The sequence below is a fragment of the Ascidia mentula genome, chromosome 6 (assembly GCF_947561715.1).
Source record: "Ascidia mentula chromosome 6, kaAscMent1.1, whole genome shotgun sequence".
In the NCBI taxonomy this organism is placed as follows: domain Eukaryota; kingdom Metazoa; phylum Chordata; class Ascidiacea; order Phlebobranchia; family Ascidiidae; genus Ascidia; species Ascidia mentula.
The window spans coordinates 1,463,421-1,488,671 of NC_138571.1; the positions used below are offsets into that span (position 1 = coordinate 1,463,421).

The 25,251-nt window shown below is 38.5% G+C and overlaps 1 long non-coding RNA gene and 2 pseudogenes across 2 annotated transcripts; all 3 read left to right on the forward strand.

Moving 5' to 3' along the window:
* The first annotated feature begins 215 nt into the window (after positions 1-215).
* On the forward strand, positions 216-24,300 carry LOC145906620 (uncharacterized). Of its 2 annotated transcripts, XR_014402833.1 has the most exons (4): positions 216-241; positions 23,135-23,208; positions 23,269-23,377; positions 23,634-24,300. It is a non-coding gene; the product is annotated as an uncharacterized LOC145906620 (long non-coding RNA). The 2 variants fall into 2 exon arrangements; XR_014402832.1 differs by lacking the exon at positions 216-241 and having other exon boundaries at positions 23,060-23,208.
* Positions 6,949-25,251, forward strand: part of LOC145906433 (uncharacterized) — a 266,709-nt pseudogene continuing 248,406 nt past the window's right edge.
* LOC145906247 (uncharacterized) lies at positions 19,403-20,348 on the forward strand (annotated as a pseudogene).

Below are 25,251 nucleotides of genomic sequence, written 5' to 3' on the forward strand. Positions count from 1 at the left end.
TTCACAAAACGTCAACAAATCCACAACCATAGACGGATTCATACGGTTAAGTAGCAATTTAAGTGCTTGTTTTGTTCCATGTTTCCGCGAGAAATTCTCTCATGTGTATCATATGCTGAGAAGAAGGCACTTTGGTGTTTTTCTATCTCTGTTGAACGAAGGTTCGACAGACGAAGACATTTTATTCAGACAGGGAACATCTTGGTTTTCAATTAATCTGCATAGTTTAAACAACTTGAAGGAATATCACAAAGATGAAGTTTATTGTGTTGTCGATCTTGTTCTTGTTAATCGGATGCAACAATGTCGCTATGGAAATATCACTGCGTTGGTTTCAGACGAATGGTTTTCAACGAATGCTTTTTAAAGGGGCTAAAAAACTCTCAATCACATCAAAAGTGGATGCGGTTCTGAGTGTGCTCTATGCAGTGTGAAGTGTGCTTACCAACAGTACAGCCAGTGAGTTTGTGATGTACACTATGTAATTTTTTTTAATCTAAAAATAGAAACGACTTGCTGACAATATACACTATTTCAACTTATTATGTCACCTTATGATAGGCGCTATTGCTTCTCATAAAAACGCCCGACTTTACCGTTTTGTTTTTCCCAACGACGGTGTTTTGACCACCAGGTCATCCTCAAAATTAGTGTTGGTCATATTTTTCGCTTGTTATATGGGATGGACGACCAATAAGGTCTCGTCCGAATTCATCAATCCGTTAACAAACTTCTCGTTGCAGATCAAAGTCGACCACATGTAAATCGTGTGCTGCAAGCTGTGTATCATGTGGTGTGATGTGGTCAAACCCATACATAGGAAGTTTCATGTTGGCGGGAACACAAGCATACTAGTTCTTTTATGAATAGTTACAACACGCAGAAATTTTAAAATAACAACACCTTTTTAGGTTTTTCCTTTATTATAGCTGATATTATTTTAGTGGTTTGTCTGTGTTGATTGTTACCTAGTTTGGTACCCAACATATCGACGATTGATCGAAAGGTACCACAAAGTGGAAATCTGTGTGCCTGCTAGTCTACCAGCTAGCACAGTGACACATCAACAACTGCACAGATGAGACCTTACAGGTCGAAACAGTGCGTGTATACACCCTGTCTGCAGCTCTCATTGATTATTATGGCTTTTTTGCGCATATAACATATTCGATAAGCTCTACAATGTTTCAATTTTAAACAAACAGCATAAAAAATTCTGACTGAATCATAGAGTCGATTATCAATATGTCTTAAATAACCACTAGATAGTTTCAAGCACATTTACATATTTCGTTCACCCTTCACCGATTTAACATAGTTTGGTGTTTTGTTGGCCAACATATGCTTTTTACAACTTTTTGCTGGACAGGAAATTATTGACCATTTAGACTTCCTAAACGCAGCATACTGCTGTCTATTAATATACGTTGTGGGTTTAGTGCAATGATTGGATTTTAAATGTATTATATGGTCCTGTTGTCCTAATCATCAACAAGTTATAAATTTAGCTCATAAAGTTTCTCAGGTCAGATATAAAAAATACTTTGCCCAATTATGAGAATGAGTTTTCCTCATCTGCTGGGGATTTCGTTTCTTGTTACACCTCAGATATTTTAATTCGTTAAACTCTTCAAAAAAACAAAATTTTCATGAACACAACGGAAAGTATTTATACGTTGAACCTAAATCCTTCCTGAAAAACAACAAATATTAAATGATAGCTAGGTGTCATTATTTAGAGCAGTCCTAGATAAAATACATTATACGGAGGTATATTTAGAATTGAATAATTATCCAGAGTTGAAATCACTTTGTCGAAGTCAAGAAAGAAATTATGCGTAACAGCTGTTTAATAGAAAAAGATCTTAAATACCAAAATTAAACGTATTACCTCATATAAAAAAGTCATTGCAACACTCGACATTACAACTGTTGGGAGAAACAAAATAAGTTTATGGTGAAATTGGATTGATTAGTATTTTAACGGCAAGGTATTTATTTTACATATATTAAACAATGAACAAATATTTCTGTATAGCCATTACCACTAACTATCCTAGTAAATACGATAAGTATTTCCGCACATATGTTTGACGAACAAGAACTGTCATACACATGCATTGGTGTAGGGTTGGGTGACAAAAACCCTTTTACTTAACACCTTGTTGATGCGCATTAAGCTGCTCTGAGATAAAACTCCTTTGCTGAATCATTTAAAGAATCAACTCTCAAACTTCTACATGTTCGCAACACAATCTATTTGAATTTACTACTACACCGGGTCACAGCATTTTTCAAACTTGATCCACATACAAGTCTGTTTAAAATTGATATCCTAGTGCCTTTTAAGAGTTAGGTGCGAACAGGGCTTGAAATACTACACTAAATAATAGAGTTAACATTCACACAGATTTCAATGTCACATAGGCTAATATCTGTATCAAGTTCGGAATAAACTTTGTGACCCGGTGTAATTACTCTTTCCTGCAAAGTCTTAACAATTTCAACCATTTGCGACTCATCGGAGATTAAAAGTTAATGTTTCAAACATGACAACCTCCATGTGATGTGCTGAGTGCGGCAGTTTTAGGTGGTCGTGTCTTACTAGTCTTAAACAACGAACTAACAACAATTTCTGCAACCGTTGAACCAATAGCTGATCCTGTAACGATTAACTTTAACTATCACAAACACAAATACAATTAAGTGTTCCGCATATTGATGTCGGACAAATGAGATCTGTCGTATTGCGCTTTCTCACACATTGGCGTAAGACCACATAAATAAACTCCCAAACCTCTGTATTCTCGCAACGCAATCTGTTGCTCGCCCCATTTCGTACACAGAGTTCCATGCACAACTTTCACATAGTTTCGTGCTGCAGCGTGATTCGGTTTAAACTGCAGTCTTGTGATGTTAACCGCCTAAGTACGATCAATTGTTTTGAGGGAGTAAAAATGTGTAACAAAGCCGCATGTGGGACAACTCCCAGCTGGAAGCTGCTTTGATAAGAATTTGACCTCGTATTCCAGCATTCGCGGAGTTTAGTATTAAGTGTTGCTAAGGTGTCGGTTTTCCCGCCCAGTTTGGCTGTTTTTCAACATCAAGTTGCGGTTTATGTATAGGGCGGATTTGCCAATGACACTTTCAAATTTCAACCCCTATCATCACGCATTCTGACACTATTGTCTCGAAACAAGAATAAAGGACTCGCTTAATAGCTGTAGAGGGATCTAGTCCTCGGTTAGGCATTGTTTATTTATCTGCGACTGCAAATTACTTTAGTTCGTGTATATAATGAAGCAACAAGCCTCTGAATTACACCAGTAGATTTTATTCTGAAAATTCGCTCATGTAAGTTACTATAAGCATCGTTGGTTTATGCAAATATTACGTAATAGTAACAATGAAAGTAATAAAATACACAACAAAACACCGCTGCAACTGGAAGACATTTCCTTACGCTATCTGCTCAAGCTCAAACTGTGAACTACAGCGTAGCGAGCATAGTAGTTGATAGCGGAGATAAGGAAAAAAACGCACGCTCACACCTAACCGCAAAAACCTGAAGCACAAACGAGTGAACCAGGAGCAATGAATGCGACAAAAATGGGAAGACATTTTTAAAAGGTAAAATCGAAATGCAATAAAAAATATCTAATTCTCGGTAAAATCATTTTCTGAATGTTTATAGATGCTTGCGTCATATGAAGCCATTTTGTCTCACAACAAGAGTAAACCAATTCGTTCATTTCCCGACAAACAAAACAATCGTACGGCGCAGGGAGTAATAATGCGTTCAGAGAAACACGCAGTGGGTGAGTGCGACAGAAACTTGAACAATGCAACTGTTGTCGTTTTTGTATTGTCATCTTATGCCATAAATTCATTGAATATTGTAACGTTTATGCTATGTATTTATTCTCCTTTCATTTAAAGAAAACGTAATAGGTGGCGCCATATCGACTCAGCAAAGTATTTCTTATCTTAACGGTAAACTTCACACCATCTTCTAACCTACCATGTTTGAAATACTTGTGTTACTGATAAAAACAACTCTTACGCAAAATGTCATATACCTTCCCATGCTTGCTATCCACACTGCTGCTTACCAGTCGTTCGTTCACACATTTCCATGCGTAGCTTTCACATAGTTTCGTATCTTGTTTCCAACAAACCCCACAGCTTTGCTGGACAGGAAGTTATTAATCCTTCCACTTGCTGTTGTTTTTATGTGTGATACAACTGCTACACTTATTTTGCACGAATTAACTGAAAGCATTTGGCGATATTTAAGTATTCAAATATGTCGTTTCTTGCTCACAAACAAAGAATACATTTCATGCGTTCGAATGTTTTAATTATACCGCCATGGCTTATATACACTTTCACGTCAGTGGTTCACACAGTTGGCAAATCTGTCTTGTGTTACTACAAGGTTAATTTAAGTCTATGCTTGTACATAATTTTTTCTCGAACCGTTTTCCATGTTCACGCTTTTGTTATCTTTGTGCGATTTTTGTGGGGTCTCACTACGTAGTGCAGCCCACGTATTAACATCTTAATCATTTGCATTGTTTGGTAATTTATACATTTCGCAAACGTAGTTGGGATATTTGATAAACTTGATCTAAGCGACCACGTTCAATCCATATGAGAAAAAGCATTCAGTTGCTTAGGTTTCGTAGTGACTTCGTCTGTTTGCTACCGATAACATAATGATGAGCGATCTCAAAAAACTTGTAATTACAAAGTTAAGTAAGTGCAATAATGTTAATTGTTACGACATCACCAACATCAAATTCACTGCTGAACTATGCAATGTGTTTCTGTTATGGAATCCAAAATAACAAAATACCTGGTACTGCATTTTTTGTGTGTTTTAGACAATTGTGCAAAATCGTAAGGTTTGATTTGGTGTAATTCAGTGATATCCTAAACTTTATGTGGTTCTTGGTCTGGATAAAATGTCAAAAACTACCGGAATCATCCTGTGGAAGTCGGTGACCGGCGGAACTGTCTTTGTTTCTGCAGTCCATTATGTAAGATAAAGTGTCCTTGTGCAACTCCACGAATAATGGAATACGAGGTCAAATTCTTATCGAAGCAGCTTCCAGCTGGGGGTTGGCCCGTATGTAGCATTTATACAATTGCGGGCACATTTTTTCTCCCCCTTATAACATATTACTCGTACGTGAAATGTAGTTAAGGCCGGGTCCACACAGAAACTGTCGCTAGCGTTGCTTTCACGGGCATTAACTTCCTCACACAGAGAGAAACTTTGGGCTGGCAAGCTCACTCACGCGCTGGCGGAAAGAAAAATTCGGCGTCCTCACTTGCCTCATTTTCGCTGTTAGTTATCACACTTGGTGCTTTGTTTTGTACACCATTAAAAAACGTGATAATATGCTGTTTACTGCTGACATGTCGGTCGTGGTGTATGGTGTTATTCATGAGAATGAAGCAGATGGCAAAAAATACTTATAAATATTGCATTAATCAACAACATTACCAAGAAAAACTTGATTATATTTGTCTGGTTGTACATAACTTGTGACCAAAAGCTAACACGCACGCGGCAATGAAACAAACAAAGAATCCCCCGGCACAAAGCGTTAGTATGAACCCGGGTTAACACCACACGACCGCAATTCAAACCGTTTCACGAAACTGTGTAAACTATGCATGGAACTCTGTGAACGTAATCAGGCGAGCAATAGATTGCGTTAGGAGCATGCAGAGGTGTGAGAGTTTATTTATGCGGTCTTACACGAATGTATGAGAAAGCGCAATACGACAGACATCATTTGTCCGACATCAATATGACGAACACCTCATTGGATTGGTGTTTATGATATTTAAAGTTAATCGTTACAGGATCAGCTATTGGGTCAACAAAATTTGTTGCAAGGCGAAATAATTTATCACCAAATATAATTCGCGTTTCGACGAAACCTCTCCCTAAAATGCAATCCTTCTCTCAACCACTGTACGCATCGGATTGAAGCTGAATCCGACAAGCAGCTTTTGCCCTTTTTCCTTTCTTTGAAAACGGGAGAATCGAATGTAAACGTACTGATCCTGACCAAGTAATTCGTTGCTCATGCATCGTAACTTCATTAAACCGAATAAAACGGAGCATCAGGTTCACTACGGAGCGCGAACAGGACGAAAATTATCAGTTATAAAAGCGGGGCTCTAGACGCAACAAGATAATCACATCGTAAAATCATTTGCGAATTTAAAGGTGACTTCGATACAAACAAGTTGCCAAGAAGTTGTCGCGATGTCCTTAAACATGGAAACCCAAGTGACACCCACACTATATTTCCATTTTCTAACGACCTTGGAGGATCTTTGAAAGTATTTTGCGACCAAACAAGAGACGGTGGTGGGTCTGGATGGTAAGGTTATGCTGGGATTTTATGATTACCAACATAAATTGGTGCAAAAAGGTCTCGTTGGACCGAGTGTTGCTGTGGAAACTATTTCCTTTCTTTGTCCACTATTGCACGCGGTGTTCCTAAGTTCAAATATGCTGTGTTTTTACATCCATCCTTTCTAATTTATTTGTAACTTGTCATACAAATATATAATTTCAGGTCATTCAAAGACGAATCAGCGATTCTGTGAGTTTTGCGAAAAGCTGGTCCGAATACAAGAGTGGGTTCGGTAGTTTAACTCGCAACTATTGGTTTGGTAAAATTATATGAATGTTACAACGTGAAAAACCTACCTAATTGTATGTAGAAAATGACAATGTTAAAAGTCAGTTCATCTATTGAATAGAAGTTGGCGGTGACAGACTAACCTTGCTGTATCAAATGCATATGAAACATTTGTATAATTACACACATATATTACCATTAATCCATGGAGATATAAATGTTTGGTTGGTTGAAAATAAATCTAATCGGTTTTGAAAATCTGCACAAATTGACGCATGAGATGAACCATGGACTTCGAATTGATATGGAATGTTTTGATAATTTGTCAGTGTACGCAGCTTACAGGTAAGCTATACCTGCACGTGATTCAAACGTTGTGCGATTGAGTTGGATGGTGCGTGTAACCATGCAGCAAGTTTATGTGGGGATATAAACCCAGTGAGATCATTTGGCACCAAAGGTGGGTGGCGAATGGAATCCGTGCTGATACGCAATTTGTTGAGAGTAAATCCTGATCTAATTTTCTTGCAGAACTTTTCGTATTGCAAGCGAACAAACAAACTACACTCTTTTTGTCGAATCGTACAACGGCACCGGAGGTACAAAGTTTGAGTTTGTTGTTGCTTTGAAAACGAAACGGAAAAGTTTTGCTGTACCGTGTTGGTATAATTCCAAGCCTTTTATTTAAAATTTCCGCACAAGATAAAAATGTCTCAAGCGGTCATGTTTCATGAAGTCGTAATATATCCTCAGTCATGGGTTTAAAGCCCAAGTATATTTGTTCACTTGTTCCTTTAAATTTATTTTGCAACTCACATGCTGCAACTCCTGCATAAAAAAATAATCCATGTTTGTTTGCTTGATAAAAACCAAGGCAGTATAGATGAAGTGTTGCAGGCAAATTGCCTTCATAAAAGTGTAATTTACTTGAGTCTGGTCATCAACCATGTCGTGATTTGGTCATTAGCTTCATTAAGACTGGGATAGTCACTGCTAAATCGAATTTACATGTTTTTGAAACACAAGTCTTTGCTTGGCCGTTGGGTCATCAAAGTCGTCTGATAGCAGGTAAAATTTTCTAAAACCGCCCAACGCCTTGTCAAAACTAGCCCAAAAACCGCCCAAACAAACAATTTCTGAAACAAGCTCAAAACCAGCCCAATTTTACTCTGACTTAGCTTGAAATCGACAACTGTTAGTGAATTGTCGCACTCGGTAGCTTTAACCTATCGCGGTTACGTTTTTTTCACATTTGGTTCTGACCATGGCGCTACCTATTACGTTTTCTTTAATTGCAAGGAGCATTAATACATAGCAAAAACATTGCATAGCAAAACATCATATTTGATGAATTTGGGTCATAATATAACTGAAACTAACAACTTTAAAAAACGCAATCAATTAAAACATGTATTTTTACAACTACAAATCTCTCGATGTTGAAAACCAGACCTATTGGGCGGGAATACCGCCACCCTGGCAACCCTGTCTGATAGTCACACATGCTGCATTGATGAGACCTCATAGGTCGAAACAGTGGCCATCTGTATAAAGTTATGACACCAACCTAAATGTTTTTTTACTAAAATGTCCAACTTCGAGAATGGAAAGGTGTCGTGTGGAATGGTTTCCGACTAAATTACTCCCTGAAAAAAGCAGAAATGAAAATACGAAAAGTCCTAGTTCAAGCGCACGTACGGACAATCCAATATCATCACAAGATTGACGAAATACATTCCGTTCACAAGCAAATATTTTCCAAAAAGAGAAGATTTGAAACAATTTATGTACATACATAACTTTGTATGGACGATTTTGACGATAACTTGAGATAAATTGGTGATGATGGAAACAGTTTGTGTTAAGTACTTGCGTCAACTCAGATGTATTAAAAAGTTTATGCACCGATGTCTCCGCAAATACTTGACTAATTTTAGAAAGCTTAGTATTACTAAAATCGGCATTACATGTACTTTCAACTTGTGCATAGAAAGAAATTACTGCAAGGGCACTTTGACGCAAAACAGAGTAATTTTTTTTTGCCCAAAAGAACGTGCAGCATGTCAGCTTAATCATGTTTTGCCTAACGTTGTTTAAAGGCGAGTAAGCAAGATTGTAGTGAGAGAGGCCGCTACAATAACAAGATTAAAAATAAAGAGTTCTTTAGAATCTCCATCAAACAACCCACAAGTATTAATATCCGTACACTTTTAGTCCACAAAACATGTTATTGTAGCGGCCTCTCTCGCTACGTTTATCGTTCCCTTTGCGCTCCAAAAGCGAACCGGACAGATTGCCTTCTTTCTTTCTTTCTCTCTCGTCCCTCGTGGCTTATTTGCCCATTGTGTATTCTATCTTGATATACCTCGAAAAAACACCTCGCTAGATTATGGTAAATCAGTCCAATACGTTTGTGCATTTTTTTAGAATAAGTTGATTACCAATGTACACAGTAGAAAGCGGTAACAAAGAAGTTTATTTTATCTGATTCTCTGCATGTTGTTTCATTAAAAGTTGTGACATTTATTTTCACGCTTAGCGCAAAATTTTAAACGCTTTAAGCAATTGTGTGACGCCACACGATATGAGTTGACAGAGGTTTCAATGAAATGGAAAGTGTTGGCGTTTAAGGCTTAGCTTATAATAGAGATAAGATGCCTTCAAGATAAGATGCCTTTAGTTGGGATATTTGATAAACTTGATCTAAGCGACCACGTTCAATCCACATGAGAAAAAGCATTCAGTTGCTTAGGTTTCGTAGTGACTTCGTCTGTTTGCTACCGATAACATAATGATGAGCAATCTCAACAAACTTGTAATTACAAAGTTAAGTAAGTGCAATAATGTTAATTGTTACGACATCACCAACATCAAATTTACTGCTGAATTATGCAATGTGTTTCTGTTATGGAATCCAAAATAACAAAATACCTGTTACTGCATTTTTTGTGTGTTTTAGACAATTGTGCAAAATCGTTAGGTTTGATTTGGTGTAATTCAGTGATATCCTAAACTTTTTGTGGTTGCGTACCACTTGGAGGTAAAACAAATTGCTGTTATGCAGGAAGATTGAGGACCATTGATGTTTGTCTTGGTCTCATCGTTCTTTTTCACCATGTTTCTGCAGCAAACTTACAATAGCATTTCACTTGACTGAGAGTTGTTCGGTTTGCCTGATTCAACGGAGTGAACTTATTTACATTCACACTAACGTTAGCATGATTTTTGTTAGTAACGAAACTTTGTATCTATTTTGCACAAATTTAGCATGATATTTATCAAATTCTTGGTCTGGATAAAATGTCAAAAACTACCGGAATCATCCTGTGGAAGTCGGTGACCGGCGGAACTGTCTTTGTTTCTGCAGTCCATTATGTAAGATAAAGTGTCCTTGTCTAACTCCACGAATAATGGAATACGAGGTCAAATTCTTATCAAAGCAGCTTCAGCTGGGGGTTGGCCCGCAAGTAGCATTTATACAATTGCGGGCACATTTTTTCTCCCCCTTATAACATATTACTCGTACGTGAAATGTAGTTAAGGCCGGGTCCACACAGAAACTGTCGCTAGCGTTGCTTTCACGGGCATTAACTTCCTCACACAGAGAGAAACTTTGGGCTGGCAAGCTCACTCACGCGCTGGCGGAAAGAAAAATTCGGCGTCCTCACTTGCCTTATTTTCGCTGCTAGTTATCACACTTGGTGCTTTGTTCTGTACACCATTGAAAAACGTGATAATATGCTGTTTACTGCTGACATGTCGGTCGTGGTGTATGGTGTTATTCATGAGAATGAAGCAGATGGCAAAAAATACTTATAAATATTGCATTAATCAACAACATTACCAAGAAAAACTTGATTTTGTTTGTCTGGTTGTACATAACTTGCGACCAAAAGCTCACACGCACGCGGCAATGAAACAAACAAAGAATCCCCCGGCAAAAAGCGTGAGTATGAACCCGGGTTAACACCACACGACCGCAATTCAAACCGTTTCACGAAACTGTGTAAACTATGCATGGAACTCTGTGAACGTAATCAGGCGAGCAATAGATTGCGTTAGGAGCATGCAGAGGTTAGAGAGTTTATTTATGCGGTCTTACACGAATGTATGAGAAAGCGCAATACGACAGACATCATTTGTCCGACATCAATATGACGAACACCTCATTGGATTGGTGTTTATGATAGTTAAAGTTAATCGTTACAGGATCAGCTATTGGGTCAACAAAATTTGTTGCAAGGCGAAAATATGTCCAACTTCGAGAATGAAAATGTGTCGTGTGGAATGGTTTTCTACTAAATCACTCCCTAAAAAAAGCAGAAATGAAAATACGAGAAAATCACATTTTCATATTAAAGTTCAAGCGCACGTACGGACAATCCAATATCATCACAAGATTGACGAAATACATTCCGTTCACAAGCAAATATTTTCCAAAAAAAGAAGATTTGAAACAATTTATGTACATACATAACTTTGTATGGACGAATTTGACGATAACTTGAGATAAATTTGTGATGATGGAAACAGTTTGTGTTAAGTACTTGCGTCAACTCAGATGTATCAAAAAGTTTATGCACTGATGTCTCCTCAAATACTCAACTAATTTTAGAAAGCTTAGTATTACTAAAATCGGCATTACATGTACTTTCAACTTGTGCATAGACTGAAATTACTGCAAGGGCACTTTGACGTAAAACAGAGTAATTTTTTTTGCTTGAAACGATGTGCAGCATGTCAGCTTAATCTAGTTTTACTTAACGTTGTTTAAAAGCGAGTGAGCAAGATTGTAGTGAGAGAGGCCGCTACAATAACAAGATTAAAAGTAAAGAGTTCCTTAGAATCTTCATCAAACAACCCACAAGCATTAATATCCGCACAATTTTAATCCAAAAAACATGTTATTGTAGCGGCCTCTCTCACTACGTTTACCGTTCCCTTTGCGCTCCAAAAGCGAACCGGACAGATTGCCTTCTTTCTTTCTTTCTTTCTTTCTCCCTCGTCCCTCCTGGCTTATTTGCCCATTATGTATTCTATCTTGATATACCTTGAATAAACACCTCGCTAGATTATGGTAAATCAGTCCAATAATTTTTGCATTTTTTTAGAATAAGTTGATTACCAATGTACACAGTAGAAAGCGGTAACAAAGAAGTTTATTTTATCTGATTCTCTGCATGTTGTTTCATTAAAAGTTGTGACATTTACTTTCACGCTGAGCGCAAAAAGTTAAACGCTATAAGCAATTGTGTGACGCCACACGATATGAGTTGACAGAGGTTTCAATGAAATGGAAAGTGTTGGCGTTTAAGGCTTAGCTTATAATAGAGATAAGATGCCTTCAAAAATAAAATGAAGATAAACAAATCAAATCCCGTAGACATATTTTGAATGTTGACCTAAATCTCCTTCCCTTCTTCTCTCCAGACACAGTACGTGATACGCTAGATGTCGCTCATAAGCAGAAACGGTTCGCATCAGATGTCGGTGTTTGACGCCAACCACATCGTCCCACTGTGCGGTGAACTTTCACCTAAATCTCCTTCCCTTCTTCTCTCCAGACACAGTAGGTGATACGTTAGATGTCGCTCATGAGTAGAAACGGTTCGCATCAGATGTCGGTGTTTGACGCCAACCACATCGTCCCACTGTGCGGTGAACTTTCACCTAAATCTCCTTCCCTTCTTCTCTCCAGACACAGTAGGTGATACGTTAGATGTCGCTCATGAGTAGAAACTGTTCGCATCAGATATCGGTGTTTGACGCCAACCACATCGTCCCACTGTGCGGTGAACTTTCACCTAAATCTCCTTCCCTTCTTCTCTCCAGACACAGTAGGTTATACGCTATATGTCGCTCATCAGCAGAAACGGTTCGCATCAGATGTCGGTGTTTGACGCCAACCACATCGTCCCACTGTGCGGTGAACTTTCACCTAAATCTCCTTCCCTTCTTCTCTCCAGACACAGTAGGTGATACGATAGATGTCGCTCATAAGTAGAAACGGTTTGCATCAGATGTCGTTGTTTGACGCCAACCACATCGTCCCACTGTGCGGTGAACTTTCACCTAAATCTCCTTCCCTTCTTCTCTCCAGACACAGCAGGTGATACGCTAGATGTCGCTCATAAGCAGAAACGGTTCGCATCTGATGTCGGTGTTTGACGCCAACCACATCGTCCCACTGTGCGGTGAACTTTCACCTAAATCTCCTTCCCTTCTTCTCTCCACACACAGTAGGTGATTCTCCCCGCCTTCAATCTGATTCGCGGTGAATATTTTCGCTTCAAAACAAATTTTAGATCGTGGTCCAAACTTGAATTTATATTTTATTTTCTACATCCTTGTGTGTCAATGAAACATTTTACAAAATTTAACATTTCCACAACCGAAAATGTTTTTCGCTCCGTTGAATTTTTCGCTGTTTTTTCGTTTTTTCCGGCCTTGCATTAAATCCACCATTCGTAACCAGGTGAGTTGTTAATAGAAAATCGAAACATAATGTTACAAATATTTCAATATTAAGATTCGAATTCAACGTTTTTATTACATTTGATTCCTTTAACTAAACAAATTGGAAATTTACCCACTTCAAGATATTGAAATACGTAAACATGATACGTGCTATAGGTTTATTGACATCACATCAAACGTATTGCGGCCAGTCTGGTCAGTTGGACAATCCTGTATCCCAAGTGGTTGCATGAAATGCTCATGCGTTTTCAGATACAAGTTTGATTGAAATTCCTATAATGCATTAAAATCGTTACATTTCGTATAAGTTGACGAAACCTTGATCGTTACCAAGCGTTCGTTACAGGTGGCTGCTCACAGTCTCCCGACGTTCCTCTTGACTTATCCTGACTTATCCTAGTTCAGATAAAAGCTCCGAACCTGATTGTATTCTGAGTATAAAGAGACTGGCCCATATTGTTATTAACACTTACATGTTAAAATAAGACGTTTCGACAAAAACTTATGTCATCATCAGTTTGACTGACGCGATTGGTGTAGCTCCATCATAATAAGGAGCTGACCTGACCGACGTCACAAATAAGGCTCGCGCGGGTGGTGACGTCATTTTGCTATCGGCCACACACCACTAAGAGGCGGAAAATGCGCAGTAAGCGACGCAAAACGCAAAATACACAATAAACGGCATAAAACGCAACAAACACATTACACATTAAATAAAAATAGTGGTGCAGAAGTGCCGTCCACGTTGAGTTGTGGTTGTTGCTGTTGTATGGACAGCGACTCCATCAGCAGGAGACGGTATACCTGTCTCTCGCCAACGCGAGGATTTGTGGCTCACTAAACTTAACTTTGTGAGTCGGGTGGTCAAGTAGGTGTTTGCACACCTCCGATTTTGGGGATCGTTTGTGCTTATCGATCCGCGTTCACAAGTTTCGAGATGTTTGTCCGATGTATGTTTGTCCAAATGAACAGGAAAGCTTGTATACCACGGACGAGAGGTGCAGGGTCTTCAACTCAAACAACGCGTTTTGAATTCATGCGTCATTTGTAAAGTTTGGTTGTCATTCCTCAGATGCATTTAAATAAGAATCACCGAAAAAAATATTTAATCGAATATTTAATTAAGGAAGTACATGCCTGAATTTGTGCGTTACTTGTAACCGTACCAATCATATAACGTCCATACAAACCGTTTCCATACAGATTCAATATATCGCAAATACGAAAGCACAGTTTTTCTAACTTCTTGAGAAAAGCAAAACCAACAAGGTATGTGTTTGGTTGACGTTCTCATGTAAATTCTGGATTATTAACAGTTGTATGGTATTGATAACTCTCATTTGAATCATTATGTAAAACCAACTTGCAACAGCAATTGAAAAATCGTTAATATTGAAGTTAAAACAAATCTTGTACATTTTTCCGGAAAACGTTTGGAGAAAAAATTATGTACAGGCATAAACTTAAATTAACCTTGTAATAACACAAGACAGATTTGCCAACTGTGTGAACCACTGACGTGAAAGTGTATATAAGCCATGGCGGTAGAATTAAAACATTCGAACACATGAAATATATTCTTTGTTTGAGAGCAAAAACGACACATTTGAATATTGAAATATCGCCAAATGCTTTTCGTTAATTCGTGCAAAATAAGTGTAGCAGTTGTATCACTACATCACACAAAAACAACAGCAAGTGTGAAGGATTAATAACTTCCTGACCAGCAAAGCTGTGGCGTTTGTGGGCACAAGATACGAAACTATGTGAAAGCAACGCATGGAACTGTGTGAACAAACGACTGGTAAGTAACAGTGTGGATACCAAGCATGGGGAGGTATATGACATTATTCGTAACAGCTGCTTTTTAAACACAAATATTTCAAACAAGGTAGGTTAGAAGATGGTGTGAAGTTTACCGTTAAGATTAGATTTTGGTGAGTCGATATGGCGCCACCTATTACGTTTTCTTTAAATGCAAGGAGAATGAATACATAGTAAAAACGTTACAATGTTCTATAACTAAAACCAATTACCTAAAACAACGCAATCAATCAATCAATACATAAACGACTCCAGTTGCATTGTTCAAGTTTCTGTCACACCCACCCACACACTGCGTGTTACTCTGAACGCATCATAACTCCCTACGCCGTACGATTGTTTCGTTTGTCGTGAAATGAACGCATTGGTTTACTCTTGCTGTGAGCGTGAAACCAAATGGCTTCATATGACGCCAGTATCTATAAACATTCAGAAAATGAATTTACCGAGAATTAGATATTTTTTATTGCATTTCGATTTTACCTTTTATTAATTTCTTCCCACACACTCGTTTGTGCTTCAGGTTTTTGCGGTCACGTGTGAGAGTTTATTTTTTTCCTTTTTTCCGCTATCACCACTAGCTTCGCTACCACTCTGTAGTTCACAGTTTGAGCTTTGAGGAAATAGCGAAAAAAAGGACTTCCAGTTGCAGCGGTGTTTTGTGTGTATTTTATTACTTTCATTGTTACTTCTACGTAATTTTTGCAGAAACTAATGCTGCTTATGGTAACTTACATGAGCGAAATCGACTTTTCAAAATAAAATCTACTGGTGTAATTCAGAGGCTTGTTGCTTCATTATATACACGAACAAAAGTAATTTGCAGTCGCAGGTAAATAACCAAAGCCTAACCGAGGACTAGATCCCTCTACAGCTATTAAGCAAGTCCTTACAAATGGTTATGAGACATTAGTGCCAGAATGCGTGAAGAAACGAAATCCCCAACAGATAAAGAAAACTTTTTTTCATAAAAGCCTGATAGATCAAAATCACTGATGAAACATTCATACATTTAGAATAGAAGTGGCCTAAACAATTACTCTAACGAAGTTTGAAGAATGAAGTCGTACAAATGCACTCGGACGGCATACCTAAGCACACACGCTAGAAGTCACACTGGAGAGAAACCTTTCAGATGCAAAATTTGCGAAAAATGTTTTAAAACTCGCTCAACAGCGAAAATCCAAAAGTCGTCAAGATACTAGAGAGACACCATTTAAATGTAAGACTTGTGATAAAGCTTTCAGCCAATCAAGCTCTCGGACGACACATGAACGAATTTGCACTGGAGAGAAACCTTACAAGTGCACTTTATGTTCAAAAGCATTCAGCAAGAAATCTAGTTTAAATACACACGTAACAAAAGTTCACCAAGAAATGTGAATTCAGATCCGAATTCATATTGGTGATATATCACAAGTCTAACATCTGTCTTAAAGCTTTCTTCTGTGTAGGCTTTTACATAAATCACATTAGAAAATTGTTTTAGAGTGGATTTTAGATTCTTAAACTGAGGCAGTCAAAGAGACCAACTCAAAGTATAATGAAGATAACTTTCAAAGTGTTTATTGCGGAAGAATGTTTGAGTTTCAATTCAAACCATAGCAAAGAATAAATAAACCCATACAAGTGATGGTTACTCATGTTTTGACGTATATTTCTTATTTGCATTCGGTAAAAATATATGAGTATAGTCAATTTGATACTGAAGCTGCCAGAAATGCTGATAATTATCATCTTCCTTTGTTAATGAACACTATTTTTAAAAAAGACTCTCAAATATTGCAAGGGAATTGAAGGAAGTTTTTGGTTTCTATCTAAAGCCGGGTTCGCACAGAAACTGTCGCGAGCGTAGCGTACGCCCGTGCGTTTACGCGCTAGCGCATTGGCTTCCACACAGAGAGAGAAAATTTAGGCTGGCGAGCTCGCGCGCTGGCGGAAAGAAAAAATCGGCGTCCTCACTCACGCTCGGCGTTTTTTCGCTGCCAGCCATCACACTTGCTGCTTTGTTTTGAATTTCATTTAATTCGTGTATATCATGAAGCAACAAGCCTCTGATTTTTGTCAGCAGATTTTATTCTGGAAAATCGCTTATGTTGGTTACCGTAAGCATTGTCAGTTTCTGCAGATATCACGTAGCAGTAATAATAAAAGCAACAATATACACACAAAACACCGCTGCAACTGGAAGTCTTTTCTTCACGCTATCACCTCAGACTCAAACTGTGAACTACAGTGTGGTACCGAACCTAGTACGTGACAGCGGAGATAAGGAAAAAACGCACGCTCACACGTGACCGCAAAACCTGAAGCTCAAACGAGTGCACCGGTTGCAATGAATGCGACTGATAGTGGAAGTAATTATTAAAAGGAAAAATCGAAACGCCGTAAAAACTATCTAATTCTCGGTAAAATCATTTTCTGGATGTTTGTAGATGCTGCAGCGTACCAATGAATTCCCTGTCGCTGCTTGCTGAAACTAAAGTCTGCTTGCGTGTTCTAGCTGTATAACTTACTAAGTTCGACTCCGTGGCTGACTTGTTTATTAATTGAAAGGCACGATTGCAATTCCAGGTGGCTTAAGTTTAATTTGTTTCAAGCGCGTTTAACAAGAGTTTAACACGTGACTGAATTGCAGCGAATTAACTATTAACAGAACGAGCGAACGTTACAGCGCGAAGGCGATAATAACAACAGGGCCGAGAGAGAACGAGCGACTAAGCGAGCGAGACTAAGAGAGCGAGACTGGACTAGACTGTCGAAGGATTACGAAATGGTCGTTTTATAACGAAGTGTCAGAAAAAATGTGTTGTCCAGCAGGATGCCAGAAAGCTTGTGGGAGCTCCTGCAGGAAAGCTTAACACCGTCTGCGTCCTTTCCTGGTGCTCCAGCGTTAAATCTCAGGAAACATGCGGCGCGGTCAGAACTAGGCCAGGGAAAACATGCTTGTTGCCACAATGCTTGCGTCATATAAAGCAATTTGACCTCACAAACATCTAAAGACTTTGCCGTCGGTTGTTGAACGAATGTCACTGAAAAACAGGTTTTGATGGGCGTCGAGCTGGAGTACCGTGTTTGGAAGTGTGATGGTGAAGAAGGGCCGTTTTGTCATTTTTACCAATATCACTTGTTGCCCTGTTCCAGTCGGACCGGTGTTGCGTCCAATTGTGTTACCCACGAAAATAGATACCAGGCGCAAGCCAAGCAAAACGAACAATAGAAAGGGGTTGACAAAGTCAGCGGAGCGTGTGAATAGCATTTGTAATCATTAAACTACGTGTACGTTAACGTTAGCACGGTCGTCGGTAGTGACAGAACTTGTAGGTATTTTGCACACATTTCTGATGAAATTTATTAAATGCTTGCAGTACACATTTTATCTGAGAGCAGCGATAATGCGTATCAAAACTTCGTTAAGTGAAAGTGTTGTTTGCGGTTTTACACCATTGTCTGGAAATGCTCGGTTTGACAGATCTCGTTCGTCCAACTTCTTTATTTGTATTTTGTTGAAGATAGTTAGAGGTGATTGCCATTAAGGATTAACTATTGGTTCGATGTTCATGATAGATATTGTAACAATTGTGATTTGCCGCGTAACGTCACGGCTGACTAAACACAGAGGCGAATTTTAAAAATATAGGGGGTATAGTTAATATACTTCAAATTTGAGAAGGTTCGCGTTTTTTCTCGCGAACAAGTTTAATATTTTTAGATAGTATGGACGCCAAGGAATATCTATCCTCAAGGATTTCAGCGGGAATCGATGTTTACTTATGGTTATGACATAGCATACATATCATATTCATATTCGAATGTTAATGTTAATGCAAATTTTTTTTTCAATTCTTCTTTCGTTGGAAAGTTCAGCCTGTGATCTATTTTTGTGTGAAGAAAGTAAATCGCTAGCTTGTAAGATGGCAAAGATACACGCGTTCAAAATTTTGTTAACTGGCGATTTTTTTTGTCAACTAACATCCCTCTGGTGCCTGGAACGTGCCAACTACCACATTAGATGGACCAGTATTTGACAGTAATTTCTCTGTTATAAACGAACATACACAGCAAATATCAACAACAACAATATCAAAGGCAACAACTTTTTGGGATCCAGGTCCAAATTAAACTCTTTTCTAAAATATAACAAACTTATTTGTTTTTAAAAGTTGGCTAAATTCCAGTGAGTTTGTTAAGATTATTTCTGATTATAAATTACTTCCGCATGAGTGTCAAGTATCGTTTGATGTCGTTAGCCTGTTTACGTCAATTCCGCTCTGAATATCCTTGGACAAACTACAACAAGACACAACACTACATTAACGTACCAATCTTAAGTTACTACGACTGTGTTCACATATAAACACGACATTTACCAACAAATTTTTGGCACCCCCATGGGCTCTCCCATTTCACCGGTTCTGGCCAACATTACAATGGAACAGATTGAGCAAACCGCTCTAGCTTCCTTCAAAACAACCCCGCGACTTTGGCTCCGCTATGTCGATGACACGTACGTCATCATAGCAAAAGACGAGGTCGCAGGGTTTCATAATCACTTAAACAACATCGAACCTTCTATTAAGTTTACCCGGGAAACACAACACGACCATAGTCTGTCATTTTCAGACGTAAACGTCACTGAAAAACCGGACGGGAAACTTACCACCTCCATTTTCTACAAGCCTACACACATTAACCGCTACTTACAATACACCTCACACCATCCGAAACATCAAAAACTCACAGTGACCAGAACCTTACATAACATGACGATTACACATATTGCCGATCCACACACTCGGAGGGTTGAATGCAAACACATTCGGAATGTCCTAAACCTAAACAACTTTCCCTCCAACCTAAAACTCACACCCCACACACACAACAAACCCACACAAACATACACAGCATTCACTTCCATACCATATGTATAGGGAGTTTCTGAACGGATATCAAGAATACTCAACGCCACTGGCGTAAAAGTTGCCATGAAACCGGTATGCACTTCAGAAAACATGTTTCCCAAACCTAAAGACCGTATCCCCATGCTTGACCGGTGTAGTTTACTTAATACCTTGTCTTGATTGTAACACTGTGTATATTGGTCAGACTAAGCGCAATTTAACGTCCCGTACTAAAGAACACAAGGCAGCCATACGCAATATGGAACACAATAAATCTGCTTTATGTGCCCACATGCTTGACACCGACCACCATATCAATTGGAAGGAAGCAAAAGTATTAAAACAAGAAAAAATTTTGGCAAAACGGTTGGTTGTGGAAAATTATTATATTAATTCGCTACCGAATGTTTTAAATCGGAACGATGGAAAAGTACTTTCGCCCGTGTTCCGCAATTTCGCCCACAACAATTCGTGACTTTTCTTTCCATGTTTGGCCGTTTGACCCGTGCTCGATGTTGTCCATTGAATTTCGTCCCGCTGTGTTTTTGCTGTTACGCCCTTTTGTTCTTTTTCGTCGCTCAATTTCTTTGCCCTGTTGGTTCGCTTCGCTACTGTGTTTGTTTTATTCTCTGAAGAAGCCTAGTCGTACGTACAGGCGAAACGTCAGAAAATAAAATCTTTTTAAACAAAAGGTGTATATTTGTTGTTTTACACCAGAACAACGTCAGATTCATATATCAAGACGCAGTAAATTCAAGTTGAATTTAAGCACGTTCACTGATGCCGAATAATAAAAGCAACACACGAATGTTAAATGGCAAATCGTCTAACGAAGATGCAGGTACACACTGTTTCGGTCTCGATTGGGAGTTCCATATTCTTTTTCCTAAACCGGGAGAATTCTGTCATTATATTTATTGCTTTGTCCCCTGACTGATCCTTTTCCGTCCATCGCCGAGCTCAAAAAACTTTGTACGACGAGGGTTGGTGACAGAATTGGTTACCGGGATCTTTGCTAAGCTGAATCGTTTTGTGGCGGGTGAACAGCTTCCCGTATAGATCAGTGGAAATATATCTTGCCGGAAGCATAATTTTAATGACATCACGAAGGTCGCTAATTTTTTTTTAGTAAGATGTTTAAACGAACAGCAAATCTGATTGTAACATAAATTTGTCATCACAGAAGCTTGCCGAAAAACTACATTCTGCATCCAAAAAATTAAAGTAAGTGGATTGTTTTGTTTTTAAACATGCACCGAGAAGGCAATGCGGAGAGAAAGGCAATGCGACGACTTTTAAAAGTTACGTTTTGTGTAAATTTTGAAACTGTGTCTTAGTGTGTGACACTGCGGTATAAAACTTTAATTATGCCTTCATATCGACGGATTTAGCATAGTATTGTTGTGCTGGGATTTATTTTAATAAATTATTTTATGTTGACAAACTGCAGGAGGTGTATATCGTGCCGGCGTTGGTAAGATAAAACAAAAATTAACAAAATTTAAATTTTTTTAAAGGTATATCTGGCGTTGAAAGGAACGTTTCAAAATCTTTAGACCGTTGGCAGATAAGACGCTAATTGTAACGTTAGCCCAACGTTCCGAAACCATGGCTAAACAACGTCACACTAGTTAATGACTTTACGGTGACAAAAAATTCGCGAAAACGTTTTATAGACGAATCCTGTAACGTAAAATGTAAAGTAAATCAAATGTCCTTTTGCGACGTAAGTACGTCACAAAAACGTCGTTTCGAGTCGACATTTCTACGTAAACATAACGTTGCAACGAATGTCCAGCCAACATTGTTTTTGAACATTTCTGTGCAGAACGTCATTTCTACGTATGTGGTTGACGTTTTCTAAAACGTTTTGAAGACGTAGTTTCGAGTCGATAGATTTAGATTTACGTAAAAATAACATTCCGATACTACGCAGATTAGAGCAAAACGCAACCCGAAATCTACGTCGAAATTACGTCAAATTGTTTGCTTGGTTTATACAGTTTGCGGTCGCTTTGCCTGTTTACCCAAAACGCACTTGTCGCGGTTATAGCACTGGTGTTGTTCAATAGAAAAACAATTGTTTCATTTTTATTCTAAATAATGGCGAACCCGTAAACCAAATACCCTATTGGAGAAACTAAAGTAATTCTCCGCGAATAATTTTGATCTATATGCATAGACAATAGGGATAAAGACAAAATTACCAGTGATTGGCAACTTAATTCCTTGTTTTATCACAAAGCTCAAATCATTTTTCTGCTCCCTCTATAGCTGAACGTACAACACCTGGCATATGTAAACTTCCCTAATAAAATTACCAAAAGTTGCACCAAAGGCGATCAAACTTGAATCAAGTTCTAAGCCAGATTATTTGTCTTTGTTGGTCAGACACATTCGAAAACTTTGTGCATGGAAAGGTAAAATTAAGTCACGTTTGTTTTATGCCTGGTAAGGTTTTCAACAAAACGTTGTGTCGAAGGCGCAAGTCATCTCCAGGGCGCGTCGTGCATGATCGCACATCATCCCTGCACATAAATCCTATTTTATTGATCGATTCTTGAGTCCGGCTTTGATGCAATTGTAACCTGATGATAGTTTAAACAGCCTAGCAGGTCATAACCAGTTCAGAGATCTTTTTTGCCACGCGATGGTACACAATGTTGCGATATAGGAAGTATGAAGTTCGCTATACAAGAGAGCTGCACATAGATGTTCGTTACCTTAAATTGGGTCTCGAGTTCATTTGTGTCGCGAAAAACTCAAATTGACGCATATTTGTTGAGGTATCTGTAAAGTAAAAGCAGATAAATTAGTTTCTACACAATGATTTTGCCTATTTTCAATCCGTTTTCACAGTTTATAATATTAGGGCTTGTAATATACATTACGCATGGTGTGACACAAACACCGCTGATGCGAGTGAATTTTATACTATCCCAATTTTGGGGTAACGGAACGTTTGAAATTTATTAGTACACGACATGGAAAGTAAATACGAACCCCTCATCTATTCAACTTAACAAGCACTGATGAATAAAAAGGCACAGCGATGTCATACGAATTGGGACCGACATCACAATTCTCTTATGTGTATCATATGCTGAGAAGAAGGCACTTTGGTGTTTATGTAACTCTGTTGAAAGAAGGTTCGGCACACGAGGATATTTTATTCAGACAGGGAACATCTTGCTTTCGACCAGACAAGCTTTTAAAGTTTTCAATAATTTTTTCCAGGAGTATTTTCGTAGTTTAAACAACGAATATCACAAAGATGAAGTTTGTTGTGTTGTCGATTTGTTTCTTGTTCTTGTTAATCGGATGCAACAATGTCGGTATGGAAATATCACTGCGTTGGTTTAAAACAAATAGTTTTCAACGAATGCTTTTTACAGGGGCTGAAAAACTCTCAATGACATCAAAAGTTGTCGCTTACATTCAAAGTGGATGTGGGGCTGAATGTGCTCTTTGCAGTGCACAGTGTGCTTACCAGCAGTACAGACAGTGAGTTTTCGATGTATATTATGTAGTTATAATATTATAAAAAACATGGACGATTCCGACCATATACACTATTCCGACCCACCATGTTACCGCCATTTGCTGCTGCAAAAAAGTACCTGACCAAAATGTTTTACTTTTTACAACATCGGTGTTTTGGCACCCAGGTCAGCACCCTCAAACATAGTCTTGGTCATATTTCTTGCTTGTTACGTGGGTTGAATGTCTTCATAAATCGTTAACAAATTTCTCGTTGCAGATCAAAGTCGACCTCTTGTGGATCGTGTGCTGCAAGCTGTGTATCATGTGGAGTGGCGTGGTCAAACCCATACATAGGAGGTGCCATGTGGGTGATAACACAAGCACATCAGTTTCTTTCCGAAGAGTGACAACACACATAAATTTGTAAATAACAACACTTTTGGTGAGGGTATTCACCAATCTCTGAAAGTTATTATTATAATAAAAATTAAAAAAGCGAAATTTCGGCAACATTAGTATCGCTATATGCTCGCTGTGTTTTGTGCTTTTATACCTTATTATGCAATTTTAAACCAACTCATAATACAAGAGTCTTGTACAAACTTTTTTTTTCCAATATGTTAACCCTCTCGGTATCGCGTGCAAATGTGCCGAGAAATGTTACCTCAGGGCGCGCCTCCTGGCCACAGAAATGAAGCCAAAGGAACTTGTTTTGTTTGGAGGGAATCCCGACCCGGTTTAGCATGAATAGGGATTTGTCGGGGAAAATTTTTATTCTCTTATTGTGTCGGATATATTCCTGTCCGATTTTCGCACCAATGCACTAACTGTATTGGAATTAACGCTTTGGCAACAGACACAGCATTAAATCAGTCAAACAATAAAAAATAATACACCGATGTGGCCCAAATGAAAAACACGGCGGTCATTTTGTGATCGTAATACAATACGCTATATCGATATTGTGCATATGAGTATCGATACGTGCTCGTTGTGTTATGTGCTTATGCAGCATATGATGTAACTTAAACTAATTCATAATACAACAGTATTGTACTAACAGATTTTGTGTGCTTTATTCAATATTCAGACCCCCTTTAAGACTGCGTGCAAACGCGTTGGAATGTTGCTTCAGGTCGCGCCAAACACAGGAAGCCAGACGCAAGTAGAGAAACCAGTTTTGCTTGGGGGGAATCTCAACCAGCTTACGTTTCCATCCAAAATGTGTTAGCAAATAATGCCGTCCAGGCCACGTCACACATAAACGTGCAACAAATCACCACAATTATTTGCAAAATGTTGTTTGTCTGAATCTTCGCTAAAATTACTTGTGAGTTGGATCATTACGTTTATAGCAGTTTAACCCGGTAGTATCTAAATCGAAACGTCATTGGGGCAATGCTGCTGACAAACGTGCTAAGACTTTTACAGATACTCAATTGCGCGAGAACATGCTTATAAAGTTCTGCAATGTTTCGAATTTAAACAAATGGCAATTCAGCATAAAAATTCCAACGAAATAATGGAGTTATTTTTTTCGCCTGCGGTGATTGTGGTGAAGAAACATGTTTTGCTCGGGGGTAATCCCCTCAGGTCCAGTCCGCATGGGGGTTATTATGGGACAGGATGGGTTGATATCTGACACAACATAACCCGCAACGCATCAATGCGCATTGCCGGTACAATATAAATTACACAAAATTTCACATTTATAGGTGCAACAATCGTGTTTTCAGTTTAGTTTTGAAAACGAATCGTTTTAACCCTTTAATGTCTCTGGAATATAGGCAACATCAGTATCGGTACATGCTTGCTTTGTTATGGGCTTTTTTCTCGTATGATGCAATTTAAACCTACTCATAATACAACAGTCTTGTACAAACCTTTTGTGTGTT